This window comes from Colobus angolensis, unplaced genomic scaffold (genome assembly GCF_000951035.1).
Source record: "Colobus angolensis palliatus isolate OR3802 unplaced genomic scaffold, Cang.pa_1.0 Scaffold412, whole genome shotgun sequence".
In the NCBI taxonomy this organism is placed as follows: Eukaryota; Metazoa; Chordata; class Mammalia; order Primates; family Cercopithecidae; genus Colobus; species Colobus angolensis.
This window is the reverse complement of record NW_012117511.1, coordinates 1,903,494-1,922,914: the sequence shown is the minus strand read 5'-3', so window position 1 is coordinate 1,922,914 and position 19,421 is coordinate 1,903,494. Positions and strand designations below refer to the sequence as shown.

General features: G+C 36.0%; 1 protein-coding gene across 5 annotated transcripts in view; it reads left to right on the top strand.

Moving 5' to 3' along the window:
• The window catches only part of SOX6 (SRY (sex determining region Y)-box 6), a 535,498-nt gene that overhangs the window by 428,197 nt on the left and 87,880 nt on the right, over nucleotides 1–19,421 (top strand). The window lies entirely within an intron of this gene.

The following is a 19,421-nucleotide window of genomic DNA, read 5'->3' as shown; positions in this document are numbered from 1 at the left end:
CATCATTCTTAGCAAACTATCACAAGAAGAGAAAACCAAACACCGCATGTTCTCACTCATAGGTGGGAACTGAACAATGAGATCACTTGGACATGGGAAAGGGAATATCACACACCCAGGCCTATCATGGGGAGGGGGAAGGGGGGAGGGATTGCATTGGGAGTTATACCTGATGTAAATGACGAGTTGATGGGTGCTGACCAATTGATGGGTGCAGCACACCAACATGGCACAAGTATACATATGTAACAAACCTGCACATTATGCACATGTACCCTAGAACTTAAAGTATAATAATGATAATAATAATAAAAGAAAATGGACTATACAGATAGCCAGTTATTCTAGCACCAATCATTGAATAGGGAGTCCTTTCCCCATTGCTTGTTTTTTTCCACTTTTTCAAAGCTCAGATAGTAGTAGGTGTGTGACTTTTTTTTCTGGGCTCTATATTCTGTTCCACTGGTCTATGTGTCTGTTTCTTTTTACTAGCATCATGCTGTTTTGATTACTGTAGCCTTGTAGTATAGTTTGTAGTCAGGTAATGTGATGCCTTCACCTTTGTATTTTGCTTAGGATTGCCTTGGCTATTCAAACTCTTTTTTTGTTGTTGTTCTATATGAGTTTTAAAATAAATGTTTCTATTTCTATGAAGAATGTCATTGATAGTTTGATAGGAATTGCATTGAATCTGTTTAATTGCTTTTGGCAGTATGGCCATTTTAACAATATTGAGTCATCCTATGCATGAGCAAGGAATGTTTTTCCATTATTTTCCATTAATTAGTATCACCTGTAATTTCTTTGGGCAGTGTTTTGTAATTCTCATTATAGAGATCTTCCCCCTCCCTGGTTAGTTGTAGTCCTAGGTATTTAATTCATTTTGTGGCTATTGTGCATGTGATTATGTTTTCGATTTGCTTCTCAGTTGGGACATTGTTGGTATACAGAAATAGTTTCAGTAGAAATGGCACCAGCTCTTCTTTATACATCTGGTAGAATTCAGCTGTGAATCCATCTGTAAATCCAGGGATTTTTCTGGTTGGTAGACTTTTTATTACTGATTCAATTTTGGAATTCGTTATTGGTATATTCAGGGATTTGATTTCTTCCTGGTTCAATTTTTGGCAGTTGTATGTTTTTAGGAATTTATCCTTTTTTTCTAAGTTTTCTAGTTTGTTTGCATAGAGATGTTCATAGTAGTCACTGAGAGTTTTCTCCATTTTGTGTCATCAGTGGTAGTGTCCCCTTTGTAATTTCTAATTGTGTTTATTTGTTCTGTTTTCTTTATCTAGCTAGTGGTCTATTAATCTTGTTTATTCTTTCAAATAACAAACTACCAGGTTTGTTGATCTTTTGTATGGTTTTTTGCATCTCAATTTCCTTCAGTTCAGCTCTGATTTTGGTTATTTCTTATCTTCTGCTAGTTTTGGGCTTGGTTTGCTTTGGTTTCTCTGGTTCCTCTAGGTGTGATATTGGGTTGTTAATTTGAGATCTTCCTAACTTTTTGATGTGGGCATTTAGTACTATAAACTTTGCTTCTAACACTGCTTTAGCTGTATCCCAGAGATTCTTATATATTGTATCTTTCGTCTCATTAGTTTCAAGGAATTTCTTGGTTTCTGACTTAATTTCATTGTTTACTCAAAGGTCATCCAGGAGCATGTTGTTTAATTTCCATGTAATTCTACAATTTTGAGTGATTTTCCTAGTAATGATTTCTATTTTTATCGTACTGTGGTCTAAGAGTCTGTTTGGAATGATTTTGTTATTTTTTAACTTGTTGAGGATTATTATTATTTTTTTTATTATACTTTAAGTTCTAGGGTACATGTGCATAACGTGCAGGTTTGTTACATATGTATACTTGTGCCATGTTGGTGTGCTGCACCCATCAACTCGTCAGCACCCATCAATTCATCATTTATATCAGGTATATTTTATGGCTGATTGTGTGGTCAATTTTAGCATATCTGCCATGTATAGATGAGAAGAATGTATATTCTTTTTTTTGTGTGTGTGGGGTGGAGAGTTATGTAGCTATCTGTTAGGCCCATTTGGTCAAATGTTGAGTTTAGGTCCCAAATACATTTGTTAGATTTCTGGCTCGATGATCTGTCTGATACTGTCAGTGGGGTGTTGAAATCTATGTTTGTTTGATTCTCTAACTCTCTTCATAGGTCTCTAAGAACTTCCTTTATGAATCCGAGTTTTCCTGTGTTGGGTGCATATATATGTAGGATAGTTAGGTCTTCTTATTGAATAGAATCCTTTACCATTATGTAATGCCTTCCTTTGTCTTTTTAAATTGTTGTTTGTTTAAAGTATGTTTTTTTCTGAAATTAGCATAGCAATTCCTGCTTTTTTCTGTTTTCTGTTTACCTTGTAGATTTTTCTCCATTCCTTTACCTTGAGCCTATGGGTGTCACTGAATGTGAGATGAGTCTCTTGTAGACAGCTTATAGTTAAGTCTTGCTTGCTTTATCCAACGTGTCACTTCATGCCTTTTAATTGGGCATTTAGCCCATTTACATTCAAATTTAATATTGATATGTGCAAGTTTGATCCCATCATCATATTGTTAGGTGGTTATAATTCAGACTTGATTGTGTGGTTGCTTTATACTGTCACCAGTATAAAGCGTACTTAAGTGTTTTTTTGTGGTGGCTGATAATGTTCTTTCCTTTCCATGTTTAGCACTCCCTTAAGGGCCTCTTGTAAGGCAGGTCTGCTGGTAATAAATTCCCTTAGCACTTGCTTGTCTGAAAAGGGTCTGATTTCTCCTTTACTTAAAATACAACTTAGTTTGTCTGAATATGAAATTCATGGTTGGGATTTCTTATAAGAATGCTGAATATAGGCCCCCAATCTCTTATGGCTTGTAGGGTTTCTGCTGAAAAGTTTGCTATTAGCCTGATGGGGTTCTCTTTGAGGTTACCTGCTCCTTCTCTCTAGCTGCCTTTAACATTTTTTCTTTCCTTTTGCCCCTGGAGAATCTGATGACTGTATGTCTTAGGGATGGTCATCTTGTATAGTATCTCACAGAGGTTCTCTGCATTTCCTGGATTTGAATGTTGGCCAAGCTAGTGAGGTTGGGAAAATTTTCATGGATGATATCTCCAAACATGTTTTCCAAGTTGCTTGCCTTCTATTCCTCTCTGTAAAGGACATCAAAGAGTCATAGATTTGGTCTCTTTACATAATCCCTTATTTCTTGGAGGTTTCATTCATTCTTCCTTATTATTTATTTTCTTGTTTTTGTCTGACTGAGTTATTTTAGAGAAGCTGTCTTGAAGCTCTGAGTTTCTTTCCTCAACTTGGTTGATTCTGATTAATACTTGCAATTATATTATGAAATTCTTGAAGTGAGTTTTTTAGCTCTCTCAGTTCAATTTGGTTCTTTCTTAAAATGTCTATTTGTCTTTTATCTCTTGTATCATTTTATTATATTCTTTAGATTCCTTGGATTGGGTTTTGACTTTCTCCTGAATGTTGATAATCTTCATTCCTATCCATATAGAAGTCAGAAATGAATTCTGTTTTTGACATTTCAGCCATTTCAGCCTGGTTAAGAACCATTGCTGGTGAACTAGTGTGATCATTTGAAGGTAAGAATGCACTCTGGCTTTTTTGGTTGCCAGAGTTCTTGCGCTGGTTCTTTCTCATCTGTGTGGGCTGATGTTCCTTCAGTCTTTGAAGCTGCTCTCCTCTGAATGTTTTTCTTTTTCTTTTTTCTGTTTTTAAATCTTCTTAGATGCCCTTCAGGGTTGGATTATGGTAAAAGGTGGATTCAGTTAGCTGGCTTTGATTCTAGTCTGGGTCTTGAAGGAGCCCTTCCAATTACTGTCTCCATGCCTACATTTCTTTTGTTAGGTGTTCTGGTCTATGGGGGTCCCTTAGGCAGGGACAACAGTTGGAAGACAAGCTGCATCCTTGCCAGGTCAGCCCTAATTTTCTATTCAAGTTCTTTCTTGGGAAAGACTGGGTTGTACCTTCCTGTAGAATTCAAGCAGAAGCAAGACCACTGGGTTAGAAGCTCTAGTGAGTGTGGCCTGTCTGGATATAAGAGGTGGGGTTCAGTAGAGTTGCCTGCCCCGCTATCAGGATGTTTTCAAGGCAACGGGATGCTGTGTCCCCCTGCAAATCCAGGCAGAAATAGGACCACTGGGCTGGAAGTTATAACATGTGTTGCTCACCTGGCTACAAGAGGTGTGGTTGAGTAGAGTCATCCACCCTGCCTTCTGGGTACTTCCCAGGACAACAGGAAGCTGCAGTTGCTGGCTAAGTTCAGACAGAAGTGAGACCACTGGGCTAGAATCTGTAGCAGGTGTTGCCTGCCTGGCTATCAGTGGAGGGGTTTCGTAAGGTTGCCTGCCCTGCTGTCTAGGTGTTTCCTGGGAAAAGAGAGTTACAGCTGCTGGCTGAGTTCAGGCTGAAGTGGAGCAACCTTACTGCTCTCAGGCACCACAACTGTGACCTCTATTGGAGCTGTAGTGCTGGTGCTGATCTGTTCTTGGTCCCAAGACTTGTAGAGGTCCCTCTGGACTCAAGAATTGCTTCTGTAAAATGGCTGGGTAGCTCTCTGCCTCAGTCTAGAAATGTGATGGGAGGGATATGGGGGTTAGGGGGATTCTCCCATTCCCAGTCTTGCACAGGCCCCTGTGGAGAGTGTGCCCCCCCAACAGGGGACTCTCACCCTTTCCCATGTTAGGGAAGTTCTTCTGGCTCTGTGTTGAGCCCAGACAGACTGGTGCCCAGCTTCACTCCTCTCTGTTCTCTGTGTCCTTCTGTTGCCTTAATGGATCCTGACGTGGTTTCAGAGATAATTGGCCTGCAGGGTCAGTGTTCACTAACCCTTTTGTTTCTTCTCTGTGAGAGCAGCACATGTGAGCTGCTTCTAGTCTATCATCTTGGCCCCCTCTCCCCACATTGTTTCTTAATTATTTGCAACTATGTTCCATAAGGAAATGCTCTCCTGAATGCATTCCAAAATAATTGGTGTAATTCAAGAATGAATTTCAACTTACTTTTGTAACAGTGGACTGTGTGATTTGTTATCTGATGGATTCAGATTTTTTTAAGTTTCTTAGTGTAAGAGTAGGACCTTTGATCTGAGCCTATTCTCCTTTCCTTTTTACAGCTTCTCCTCACCTCCATACCCAATGCAGCCTCTGCCCCATTAGCTCAAAGAGTTATGTTAGAGGAGCAAACTACCCAGTGCTTGGACAAATAGTCAAGAGGACCTTTAGCTAGGGAAACTATTCTTTCAATTTATTTTTATTATTTATTTATTTATTATTATTTTGAGGTGGAGTCTCACTCTGTTGCCCAGGCTGGAGTGCAGTGGCGCAATCTTGGCTCACTGCAGGCTCCACCTCCCAGGTTCATGCCATTCTCCTGCCTCAGCCTCCTGAGTAGCTGGGACTATAGGCGCCCGCCACCACACCCGGCTAGTTTTTTGTATTTTTTAGTAGAGACGGGGTTTCACCGTGTTAGCCAGGATGGTCTCGATCTCCTGACCTCGTGATCTGCCTCAATCTCCCAAAGTGCTGGGATTACAGGCATGAGCCACCACGCCTGGACTCAATTTATTTTTCTGTTCTTGACATTCTTGAGCTGGCTGCAGGGGTTAATGAATGAATCAAATGGGTTCTGGTTCTCATGGGTTACAGTCAATGGTTGTTCCATTTTTCTTCTGATTGTTGTGAAAAGGCAATTGGCAGAAGTCTCAAAGTGTGTGAAAATAAGTCTGCTCTCACCTGAGACAAATTTTTGGCCCTTTATGTGTATTTGCATAAACTTTAATTTTAAAAATCTGAAAACACCTTAACATGATTATGATTACTTTAACCTAATTACTAAGGCTGCAGTTTAAAATATGTACATTTTAAAGCAAATATTAAAATAAAATTCCACAACCTAAATTATCCTACGGTGCCCAAAGATTACTTTACGAGTACGTGTAAGGTAAATTTCTCTTTAAGGAGAGTGGTAGAAAAAACATCTTTTTCATGTAACCCAAACCAAAAGTTGTGATAGAATGTACAAATTCTATTTGCAGTTCACTAAGAGAACAGAACAAAAAGAGAAATTAGTGTGTATGAACAGTCAATAGGGAAAGTAGGAAACCTGGGTTCTAGATTTCATTCTACTTACTATTCACCAAGCTGATATTTTTATGCGTATCACTTTCCTTTCCTAGGCATGAGCTTTTTTCCATCTGTAGAGCAAAGAGATTGTGTTAGAATATGATGTTCACAATTCTTTCTTCTGTTACCATTATGTTTTCTGGTGTTTGCAAGAAAATCAGTGCATTACATGGTGAACCCACATGCTTATAACTGTAAGAAGACAGAAACAAAGAAAGATGACCTCCATCTCTAGAGGTAACCTCTGGAGAAAAGGGTGTGAGCTGAAATGATAGCATTTCCAAGAAGATAGAGGCAAGAATGGATATGAAAGAGGTTTTAATGGTCAGCATTAACAGAACCTCTAAAAATGTCAGGCATTATGGACATAAAGGGTCTTTATATCTTTACGTCAGGCTAGGGACATAAAGATAAATAAGCCTCAGTGTTTCCCTTAACGAGCTCAGAATTGGGTGGGAGAAAAAAATATGGGAAGAAAAAAGAAATTCCATAATTTGCACAGGGACAAAGGTTAAGCTATGATAGGAGCACAAATGAGGCAGTAGTCAGATAACACTTCAAGGAAAAAGTGATTCTTGAGACTGAAAAGATGAGTAGAATTGTGACAGACAGGTAGTTTTAATAAGAAAGGAAGAAATGGTGCTACAGAAAAATGTTCAGGAATCGCAAGGAGATTTACTTGGAAATAAACCTAATATGTAGGACTGGGAGTGTAGTAGTTCTTCCCCTATTCCTGCTGTCTCATCTCAAATATTAGGAGTGTATTTGAACAAGTACCTTCTATGCCGAAAAAAAGGACTTCAGTTCTTTCTTTCCATAAAATCTCAGCTATATTTCCTAGATCGTTTTGTTGACATTGGAGATTTATGAAAAGTAAAAAGTATTTGTGATCTCTTTCAAATAATTATTTGAAGCTCTTTCCCTACCCTTCCTTCAGTCTGTAATGATTCATTATGGACACACTTTCTTCTCTGTGCTGAACAAGCACAAAATTAGGCTACTTAATTACCCCTGTCACTGTTTTCACTTTGTCACGGCTGGACTTGTCCAGCTTTATAATATGCCTTACCTGGTAGGCAAAGAAGTGGTCATCAGCGTTGTTTTGAGTAGGTAACAAAATCGAGGATATCCCTGGAGAAATGAACTAGGCTTGGGGCCTGGTGTTAGGCAGTATCAATCAAATAAATGATAACATCTCCTTAGGGATGCCTCCCTACCCTACCCTACCCTACCCTACTCTACCCTACCCTATTTGTTTCCTCCAACCTCTATTGTCCCCTTATATGATGTCTGTCACACTAGAATAGGATCTGTTACAGGGTAACTTGGTTAGGCCTGGGGTTCCCTGATGTTTTGTGGAACTATAGCAAATGGGGATAAATATAAGGGTAAGAGATAACATCTTTCAGTAGCACTGATTGAATCTGTTTCTGTAGAATAGTATTTTTTTCTCTTCCTTTCTTTACAAATAGGAAGGTCATATTTGAAGGAGAATTTTTTTAATTGAAATTTTAATTTTTGTGGGCACATAGTAGGTGAATATATATTTAATGTATGAGGTACATGAAATGTTTTGATATGGACATGCAAAGCATAATAATCATATCATATAATGTGGGGTATCCATCCCCTCAAGCATTTATGCTTTGTTACAAACAATCCAGTTACACTATATTAGTTATTTTTAAAATGTACATTTAAATTATTATTGACTTGCATTTGTCCATCCTCATGCTGCTAATAAAGACATACCAGATACTGGGTAATTTATAAAGAAAAAGAATTTTAATGGACTCAGAGTTCCACATGGCTGGGGAGGCCTCACGATCATGGCAGAAGGTGAAGGAGAAGCAAAGGCACGTCTTGTATAGTATCAGGCAAGAGAGCGTGTGCAGGGGAACTGCTCTTTATAAAACCATCAGGTCTCCCAAGACTTATTCACTATCATGAGAACAGCAAGGGAAAAACCCACCCCCCCTTGTTTCAGTTACCTCTCACTGGGTCCCTCCACAACACACGCGGATTATGGGAACTACAATTCAAGATGAGATTTGGGTGGGGACACAACCAAACCATATTATTTGGCTGCTGACCCTCCCAAATCTCATGTCCTCACATTTCAAAACACAATCATGCCTTTCCAGCAGTCTCCCAAAGTCTTAACTCATTCCAGCATTAGCCCGAAAGTCCAAGTCTAAAGTCTTACCTGAAACAAGGCAAGTTTCTTCTGCCTATGAGCCTGTAAAATCAGAAGCAAGTTAGTTAATTCCTAGATACAATGGGAGTACAGGCATTGGCTAATTTCACCCATTCCAAATGGGAGAAATTGGTCAAAATGAAGGGGCTATAGGCCCCATGCAAGTCTGAAATCCAACAGGGCAGTCAAATCTTAAAGCTCCAAAATGATCTTCTTTGACTCCATGTCCCACATCTAGGTCAAACTGATGCAAGAGGTGGGGTCCCATGGCCTTGGGCATGACTATAGTCACCCTGTTGAGACATCAACTTGGGTCTTATTCATTCTTTCTATTTTCCTGTACCTATAAACCATCCGTATCTCCCCTGAACCCTCCCATTATCCTTCCAAGCCTCTGATAACCATCCTTCTACTCTCTATCTTCCTGAGCTCAATTGTTTTGATTTTTAGATCCAGAAATAAGTGAGAACACATGATGTTTGTCTTTCTGTGCCTGGCTTATTTCGCTTAGCATAATGACCTCCAGTTCCATCATGTTGTTGTAAATGGCTATCTCAATTTTTGTGACTGAATTGTACTCCACTGTGTATAAGTACCACATTTTCTTTATTCATTCATCTGCTGATGGACACTTAGATTGCTTGCAAACTTTGGCTATTGCAAACGGTGCTGCAACAAACATGGGGATGCAGATATCTCTTTGATATACTGATTTCCTTTCTTTTAGGTATATACCAGCTGTGGGATTCCTAGATCATATGGTAACTCTATTATTAGCTTTTTGAGGAACCTCCAAATTGTGCTCCATAGTGGTTGTACTAATTTACATTCTCACCAACAGTGTACAGGGATTCCCATGTTTTTGCCAGCATTTGTTATTGACTGTCTTTTGGATATAAGTCATTTTAACTGGGGTGAGATGATAATGTCATTGTAGTTTTGATTTACATTTCTCTGACTAGGGATGTTGAGCAACTTTTCATATGCCTGTTTGCCATTTGTATGTCTTCTTTTGGGAAATGCCTATTCAGATATTTTACCCATATTTTAATTGGATTAATAGATTTTTTCCAAAGAGTTGTTTGAGCTCCTTATATGTTCTAGTTATAAATCCCTTGTCAAATGAGTAGTTTGCAAATATTTTCTCCCATTATTGGGATTGTCTCTTCACTTTGTTGATTGTTTCCTTTGCTGTGCAGAAGCTTTTTAACTTGCTTTGATTCTATTTGTCCATTTTTACTTTGGTTTCCTGTTCTTGTGGGATATTACTCAAGAAATCTTGCCCAGACCAATATCCTGAAGAGTTTCCTCAATGTTTACTTGTGGTAGTTTCATACATTGAGGTCTTAGACTTAAGTTTTTAATTCATTTGAATTTGATTTTTGTATAAGGTTAGTGATGGGGTCGAGTTTCGTTCTTCTGCATATGAATATCCTGTCTTTCTAGCCCTATTTATTGAAGAAACTGTCTTTTCCCCAGCGTATGTTCTTGGCAGCTTTGTTAAAAATGAGTTCACTGTAGGTGTGTGGATTTGTTTTTGGGTTCTCTATTCTGTTCCATTGGTTTATGTGCTTGTTTTTATGCCAGAACTATGCTGTTTTGGTTACTATAGCTCTGCAGTATAATTTGAAGTCAGTTAATGTGATACCTTCAGTTTTGTTCCTTTTACATAGAATAGGTTTTTCTATTCTGGGTCTTTTGTGGTTCCATATAGGTTTTAGGATTTGTTTTTTCTAGTTCTGTGAAGAATGTCATTGGTATTTCGATATGGATTGCATTGAATTTGTAGATTGTTTTGGGTAACATGGACATTTTAACAATATTGATTCTTCCAATTCATGAACACAAAATATCTTTCCATTTTTTGATGTCCTCTTCACTTTCTTTCATCAGTGTTTTGTAGTTTTCCTAATAGAGATCTTTTACCCTTTTAGTTAATTTTTAGGCCTTTAATTTTACTTGTGACTCTTGTGAGTGGCATTACTTTTTAATTTCTTTTTCAGATTGTTCACTGTTGGAATATAGAAATGTTACTGATTTTTACGTGTTTATTTTATATCCTGCAACTTTACTGAACATGTTTATCTGTCCTAATAGGGCTTTTTTTTTTTTTGTGGGGTCTTCAGGTTTTTCCAAATATAAAATCATATAATCTGCAAACAAGGATAATCTGACTTCATACTTTTCAATTTGGATACCCTGTGTTTTTTTTTCTTGTCTGATTGCTCTAGCTAGGACTTCCAGTACTATGTTGAGTAACAGTGTTGAAAGTGGACATCTTTGTCATGTTCCAGATCTTAGAGGAAAGGCTTTCAGTTTTTCTCCATTGAGTATGATATTAGCTGGGTGTCTGTCATGTGTGGCTTTTATTATATTGAGGTATGTTCCTTTTATCCCCAGTTTTTTTAAGGGTTTTAAAATCAGGAACGGATGTTGAATTTTATCAGTGCTTTTTCAGCATCAGTTGAAGTTGATCATGATTTTTATCCTTCATTCTGTTGATGTGATGTATCACATTGATTGATTTGTATATGTTGTGCCATCCTTGCATCCCAAGGATAAATTCCACTTGGTCATGATGAATGATATTTTTTAATGTATTGTCAAACTTGGTTTGCTAGTATTTTATTGAGGATTTTTGTATCAGTATTCATCAGAGGTATTAACCTGTAATTTTCATATATATATATTTTCATATATATATGGCTTTGTCTGGTTTTGGTATCAGAGTAGTACTGACCTTGTAGAATGAGTTTGGAAGTATTCTGAGAGATGATTTTTATTTCTTTCTTTCCGGGGTGGATTCTGGCAGGATACTTAAAATGTCTTTTCTAAATTGAAATGATAAAGCACAGAAGAATTATTCCAAAAAGAATTTGGTGTGTAAAGTTGTGCCTCCATTTTTACTGTTAGTTTTTGTATACTAGAGCATACTGGTCCCAATTTAAAGCCCCCTCAGTTCCCATTTTATCAAGCTCTCCTATGTCTACCTATACTTTGCATAGTTCCTCTTTTTATCTTATCAGTCTATTAATGTGGGGTTAATTTTTTAGGGGTTTTATACTATGTCTTGAATATTTGGAGAAGGGCATTGTCTAGATCCGATTGTGACACTTATTCATTCAAGGTGACTGGTGGTGCTGTTACCTCTTTCTTGTCGGTTTGAAGATTGTGAAATGCCATTTTAGAGAGTAACTGTAAGACATTTGAAAATACAATTTTCTATTTGAGAGCTCAGAATAGCAGTCGTATCAGAATCTTCTCCTTGAACAGTGATCCTTGTCTGGTGGCTAGGAACAAGAAATTGGTTTGATTGTGGTTCACTGTGTAGCTTATTTAAAATAATTTAATTTTAAAAGCAGAAAGAATACAGGCTTTTAAAAGTAAGATTGACTAACATGGATAATAATTTCTATCTTATATAATTATTGTGAAGATTAAATGAAATAATAAATATAAAATATCCAGCCCAGTGCCTCACTGAGTTTAGTTCTCAATGTACATTTGTTGAATTAACGCATGAATGAATTGGGGTGATTATTGGAAGACTCGATGACTGGTTATGTTGCTATATGAAAATCATATGTTTATAACGAGAAAAGGCCTTGTACTTTTTCTGTTTGGCACACTCCATTAGAGATCCTAAATGACTGTATCATAGAAAGCAGGTATGTAAATATATATATGTATATATACATATATATATTTCAAATTATGGTAAGTATAGTTACATCGTGACACCACTCATTATAATTTGACATCAATTTGGCTATATTTGGCCAAAGCATGTTTCTCTTTTCAAATATAATCGTGGTATAACATCAATCTCTGACACAATACATTTCTTAGGTCCTGCTATAGACCATTATATGTACTGGAAGGCACTGAAGGGTTTCACCATGAGGCTGAGTCTAATTGGTAGGACCTACTGCTTTGGGTTAAATCTAAATAGGCTTGGTTATTAAAGTGTCACTAAGATCCACATGGAAGACAGATATATCTTTAAAGCTAGCCACAGTGCACAAAGCAGTACAAATACTGTTAGAGGTATTTATTTGTGGATTGATAAGTTCTTCACAGGACTTTCTTAATTCAATTTATTTAAGAGGTTGGTCCCATTTATCGATGCTGGAAATGTGCTTGAAAGGTGCAAAAGTTGGCTAATTTTGTATCCATTTCTACTTTTAAGTGATAGATATTCTGGTAATGTTGAAGTGATAGCTAGAGCGTACTTCTAACTCCAATACTAATTATACGATCTTGGGCAAGCTACTTGTTAGATCTTAGCTCGTTAGCAGAATAAGGATTAATGATTTGATAGTGTCCTTTCAGTTCTATGTGTCAAATATGTATTTTTGAACTTACCAAAATTTTAATGCTAGCCACTTTATTAAAGCTGCCTGTAATACAGGTGGAACATTTTAAGCCATGCAGTAAAAATCATTTCTTAAAGAGCTTCTATAAAATAAGTAATTTTATAATTTTGAAAAATATTTAGCTAAGCTTATTTTTACATATATGCACTGCAGGTCTTTTATATATCTTGGATAAAGAAACAATTCAATATCCCAAACAATCAGTGTTTGAATTTTTCAAAATTGAAACAGGAAAAAAATTCTGTATTCATACTAAAACAGTCTTCACCTAAGTTTAAATATTTATGGGACTTTGGCTAAGCCTGTCATAAGCTTTACTATATTGTTGATTTTTAAACCTCAACTATGTTTAGAAACGAATATTCACTATTATAATCATTATGACTGTGAACTATGATCTGAGAATTATATGTGGAATGACATTTTTGGAGACTCTTATGTAATAGTTAATCAGAGTTTAACCTTTTCCATTCCTAAACCATTGGTCTGCAAAGAAATTTTCTAACTAAAGCTATTTGGTTATAATAAATCTTTTTTTTGTTTTTTGTTTTCTTTTTGTTATTAACCAGACTGTTAATAACTAGACTATTATTAACTAGACTTTGTTAATAACTAGACTGAGAAGAAAAAATGGTACTACTCATTAGTTATGGCTCAAACAGTATAATTTGTATTAGAAGCATTTAAGGCAGTTTGCAAAACTGTTCTCCCCTTCTGCAGATTGTCTGTTCATTCTGTTGATTGATTATTTTGCTGTGCAGAAGCTTTTTAGTTTAACGTAGTCTCATTTGTCTATTTTTGGTTTTGTTTCTTTTGGGTTTGAGGGCTTAGTTATGAATTCTTTGCCTAAACCAATGCCCAGAAGAGTTTTCCTTAAGTCTTCTTCTGGTATTTCAATAGTTTCAGTCTTACATTTACGTCTTTAGTCCATCTTGAGTTGATTTTTGTATATGGGGAGAGATAGGCATTCAGTCTCATTCTCCTGCATATGCAATCCAATTTTCCCAGCATCATTTATTTAAGAAAGTGTCCTTTTTTTCAGTACATGTTCTCACTTTTGTCAAAGATCAGCTGGCTCTAAGTATGTGGGTTTATTTCTGAGTTCTCTATTCTGTTCCATTGATCTACGTGTCTATTTTTACACAAGTACCATACTGTTTTGGTTACTGTAGCCTTTTAGCATAACTTGAAGTCAGGTAATGTGATGCCTCCAGCTTTGTTCTTTTTGCTTAGGATTGCTTTGACACTTGGCCTCTTTTTTGGTTGCATATGAATTTTAGGATTGTTTTTTCTAATTTGGTTAAAAATGGCATTGGTATTTTTACAGAGATTGAATTGAATCTGTAGATTGTTTGGGGCACTCTGGTCATTTTAATGATATCAATTCTTCTAATCCATGACCATTGGATGTTTTTCCATTTGTTTATGTCATCTACAATTTCTTCCATCCGTGTTCTATAGTTTTCCTTGTACAGATTTTTCACCTCTTTGGTTAAATATATTCCTAAGTATTTTATTTTTTTGTAGCTATTGTAACTGGGATTGCCTTCTTTTTTTGGTTTTCAGCTAGATGTTTTTAGGTGTCTAGAAATGCTATTACTGGTTAGTGAAGCTAACAGTTACTGCGCAGCTATCTAGTCAAAATTTTAGCAACCTACTTCAAAAGAATAATTTGCTGTGCAACAGTGTGATTAAACTTGGACTGAAATTTTTTGCCTTTTATTTTTTAACTTTAACACCATAAAATTGTTCATCACATATATAATAAATATAATGGTGTACCACTTGTGCTGCCTCATTTATAGACACTGTCTTTCCTTCCTAATATGCAAGGATTTTGTGTAGTGCGTTAATTCAGAAACTATTGATTGGGTATCTATTATTTGCAAGGCACCATTATTGATGCTAAGCATTCAAAAATAGGTAGATCATACCTTCTGTGAGCTTACAGTGTATCAAGCAGGATAAGATACATGTGCATAATTACACATAGAGTTTAAAATAGTGATAAGCACCCCAAAAAGTACAAATAAAGTGTTAAGGATTTATATTTTATATCTCCTTTAGAGCTGTGTGCTTTGAATTCTCCTCAGCTCCTAACACAGAGCCTTACATATGGAACAAATTCAACTGATGTTAGTTTAGAGGGTGAGCTGAGAAATTATTTTGTAAGCTTATACCTATTCATTTAATGACATTCATATTATCCAAGACAAATTTAAAATCTTCAATCTGAATAGAATGATATTTATACTAAAATCATATGTTTTATTAGACAGAATGTGGATATTTTAATTTTTGTGAATACCTTCTATCTTTTCATTGGACTCCATTTTCTGATTTCTATTTCAAGGCTCATTCTACTAAATCTTACCTGATATCCTACTGTCCAGTTTACCCAGCTTTGAAAAGGGTTATGGAATGCAGCTGTACCTCTTCCTTTCTCTAGTGTGTCAGTAATCACAACTCATAAGAACCAGCTCTATGGAGTCTCAGAGTTTATGTGGTCTTGCCTTCCTTAGGTACAACCCGCTTCAAAGGGCTATAAAACAAATGATTATCAGAGCTCTAAAAGAAGCAATTAACACTACTCTTTTCCTGAAAAGTAATTGTGTTATTCATTCAATCTGAAAGATTCATAGCCAACTTTTTTTAAAAAAATAGATTTATTTCCAAAAATGTGTTTTTCTGCATTTTTCACTAGTTCAAATTTCCCAAAGGACTTAAGATTGAGTAAAATTGACATTCATTTGATCTTTTTAATGATTGAGGTAAAAGGCATAAATGATATCCAAGGACTCTTAGCATCGCTAAGATTTTATGACTCTTTAATACTCATAGTAGGATATATTGGTTATGATACCAGCTATGGGACTATATAGTCAACATGTTTCATCTTGTAACCATCTTGACTCCATTCAGTATAGAACTTTTTTTCACTGCCTTAATCCAAGCAGACATTTTCAGAAGCTTGACCTGTCCCCATTCTGAAGACATCTGGCTGAATTTCAAAGGAAAATGATACAACAGAGTAAAAGAGAAACCAAAAAGATGCCCCCCTCATTTTGCCTAAGTGCTAGCAATTTGACTGACTCTGCTTGTGAATTTTTCTTGCCACTGAGTCATTGCATACAGAATTATGAAACTTTAATTTCTTTAGAGGCTTGTTATATTAGAAAAATTGTTCCAAAGAAAGCAACAATCATGACATAAGCACATCTGGCTCTTGCAAATTATTCTTTATTAAGCTTTCATTTAATTACATGTGCTGAAAGGTCTGTTTTTGATTACTGTGGTAATTTTTTTTATTTGTCCATCTGAATGATAGAAATGCTGGAAATTACATACAAACCACCTGTTTTTTCTCCCCTACTCATATGGCAAAGTTTGAGCTATTTTGGTTGATGATCTACGAAGCTTTCTATTTATTATGATAGAAATGTGACCATCAAGGTAATGGCTTAATTTTGATTGTAAGAAGAAAAGAAAATATTTGAATGAAGTTTTCAAGCATTAAATAGTGTTAAGATTGGAGTGTCTGACTTCTGGTTAACCATAGCAGATTAACATTTTCATTTATTACCGGTTTTAACCAAATCCTAGTAAATTTATGGTTAAGGATTATAGGTGTAAACTTTCAAGTAGAAATGGAAAGAGAAGACAAAAAAAAAATTGGAATATGAGAAATGGATGGCTGAGTTATAACTGTCTTAGCAGAAAAGAGAAAGCTGATACCCAAGCTTTAGGAGTGTAAAGCCAAAAAGAATCAAGCCCAATTGGGAGCTGAACCTTTAAAATGCTTAGGAATTGAAGGCATCATGTATCATTAAAGGAACAGTTGTAAGAGTTGGAACTGTAGACAGGATGACTGGTTGAAAATAGATATAAGATGATCCCTCCCTAATGTCATGCAACCTGGTAACTACAATCCCTGCCTCCTCCCTCCCAGCCCCACGAGCATATAACCTGAGAGAAATCACTGGAGATTTATTCTCTTGAAAAGTAGAACTTGAGAGGTTTATGTCTTGGGACACCAGGCATAGCTGAGAATGAGTGATGTGCCATGGTGAAAATCAGGGAATCTGCAGGATAGACCAGACTATGAGATTCTTCTCCTGCCTTCTGTTGCTTGGCTTATGTAATGATGGCATACAAGTCTATGCACAAATCAAGGCAAGAATTTGAAGACATTTCTCTAAGAAAATGGTCTAGTCTAAGATAAATGGCCTGCAGATATTGACATTTGGAATTTCCCAATGAAAAAGCAGACTTTCTTCATCATTACCTTATGCTGAAGCCCATAAATCAATAAGTCTACCCTGTACTTAGATCTTTCAGTCAGCTTTTTAGTACATTGCTCTTATATATGAATAAACAACCAATGAACACCAGACCCTTTAGAAAAGCCCCTAATATGAAAGAGCTCAAAGACCTTGGAAGAGTGGTAACAATGCAGAGAACAGAAAACATTAAAAACAAACCCAAACCTATAATTAATATTGTCAAACAGAATAGAGAACAGGATGCTATAAAAAGAAGCAATCAGAGAATAACAGTATCTTTAAAAATATAGTGGTAGAAACTTTAAAACATTCGGAGAAGTTTTGGAAGATGAAGTTGCCGAAAATCTGTCATAGAGTATAACAAAATGTCAAAGAGTAGCAAATAGAAAGAAAAAATGAGAAAAATAGAGGGTTAATAAGGAAATCTAACATTTATCAAATATGAATGCAGAGAAGAGAAAATTATCAATGAAATACATCAAAATAGTTTCCTAGAATACAAAGACATGAGTTTGGATTGAAAAGACTGAGTGGGTGTTCAGAACACTGAATGTAAAAGTCAACAGAAGGACATAATAGTGAAATTTCAAAACATTCAGTGGAAAGGGAAGATCCTGATGCTTTTAGAGAAGAAAATAGATTACATACAAAGGATCAGGAAGCAAAATAGTGTCAGGCTTCCTTAGTAACAAGAATAGGAAGACAACAGATCAGTATCTTTGGAATGCTGAGGCAGAATTATTTTCAACTTAGAATTCTATACCAGTCAAACTACAACCAAGTGAGAAGAATGTGAATTCCTAAATAATTAATGTCACATTCACCTTTCTCAGGAAGCTCTTGGAGGATATGCTTTACCAAAATGAGACAGTTAACTAAAAGGGAAGAAAACATGATACCCAGGAAACAAGGACACCAGTACAAGAGAGGCAAAAGGAATTCCAAGTGCCATAGATCTGCAGTAGGTAGGCCTGAGGAATAAATTAGTTCAGATTTGGAGTAAGAAGATTGAGAGTTCCAGGAAGGATGTCTCCAAGGGAAAAACCAGGGTTCACAGATTACATGTATATTCAATTATGTTAGGTAGAGTTTTACTGATTTCATGGAGAGTTTGAGAATTAGTGATAGTTACATAAAAATTATGCAAACAAAATATGAGGCAAATCTTAAATCTAACAAAATAAAAAGTTGAGAAATAAAATTAAGTATAGTTTACTACATAGCTAGTATCTTCGTAAAATAATATAAAACAGTAAACACTAATTTTAAAATTTGTGACATTAACATTAAGAGTTTGGAGAGGGAAGCATGGGAGCACATGTGGTGTTCAATGTAGGAAAGTGAAACTTTCATTTTCCTTTGTATGTAGATAATGATATAACATTTAGAATGATTTACAAATAAGGATATAAATACCAGTTAAACCATTAAATGAATTGAAGGGAATGGTCTCCACAGAACAGGGGATGAGATAAGGAGGACTAGGGTAAGAAAATGAAGGTCATCCTGCAAGCTGTGGAGACTGTGCACTGTACATTTTTGTCATGCTCTTTTTGTTGTTGCTGTTTTGGTTTTTTGTTTTTTAAAACCTTAAAGTACTATTTATCTTGTAAAGCTACATACAAGAATGACTTTGATAAAAATGAAAATTGTATGAAAAGAGGTTAGCCCACCTGTCTTTCAATCTTTGGCTTTAATTTAGTGAAATCAACATATTTTGAGGTTGATAATTTAATGATTTGTAATGTCAGATTGTCTGCTTATCATGTCTCAGAGAAGAGGAACCATTTTAAGCTGAGTAAATAGAATGAGTAAGAAGATCATTGGTTTGCCAAAGAGAACTATAGAAAATACTTCAGAAAAGACCTTGAAACAGCAATGAGAATATGATGAAGATAAATGTGGAGTCCCAGGCAAAGGCAGGACCTGAGGAGAGAAGTGTGGTGATCTGTTTGGAAGCATGAAGGAAGCACTTTGTTAGCTGGTTTGGGTTTAGAGAAGCTTGGCTTAAGAAACAACAACAACAAAACTGCTACCAATCTGGCTATACTCCCTTGAGGATTATGTTATATGCTGCCTAGAAATAAGACCCTGGGTAAACAATGACTGCCACTGGGCCTTAGTGGCCTTGGGAACAGCACTCATTATTCAGAAGGATCAGAATACCCAGGGATGCATAGCCAGAGCTGCATAAGAATGACACAGTTCTTCCAGGAATCCTTAGAAATGTTCAGGTTAGTTTCTTAATTCATGAATATTAATATTACACAAGTGGACATCCCTGATATTTAAATAACTTTTAATAAAGATTTTAGGTACTAAAAAGCATCTTAGAGACTACTTAGTCGAATTCCTTTTTGTAAAATTAAAAAGAAAAACAAAAAAAAACCCCTGAATTCCAAAGAGATCAAATCCT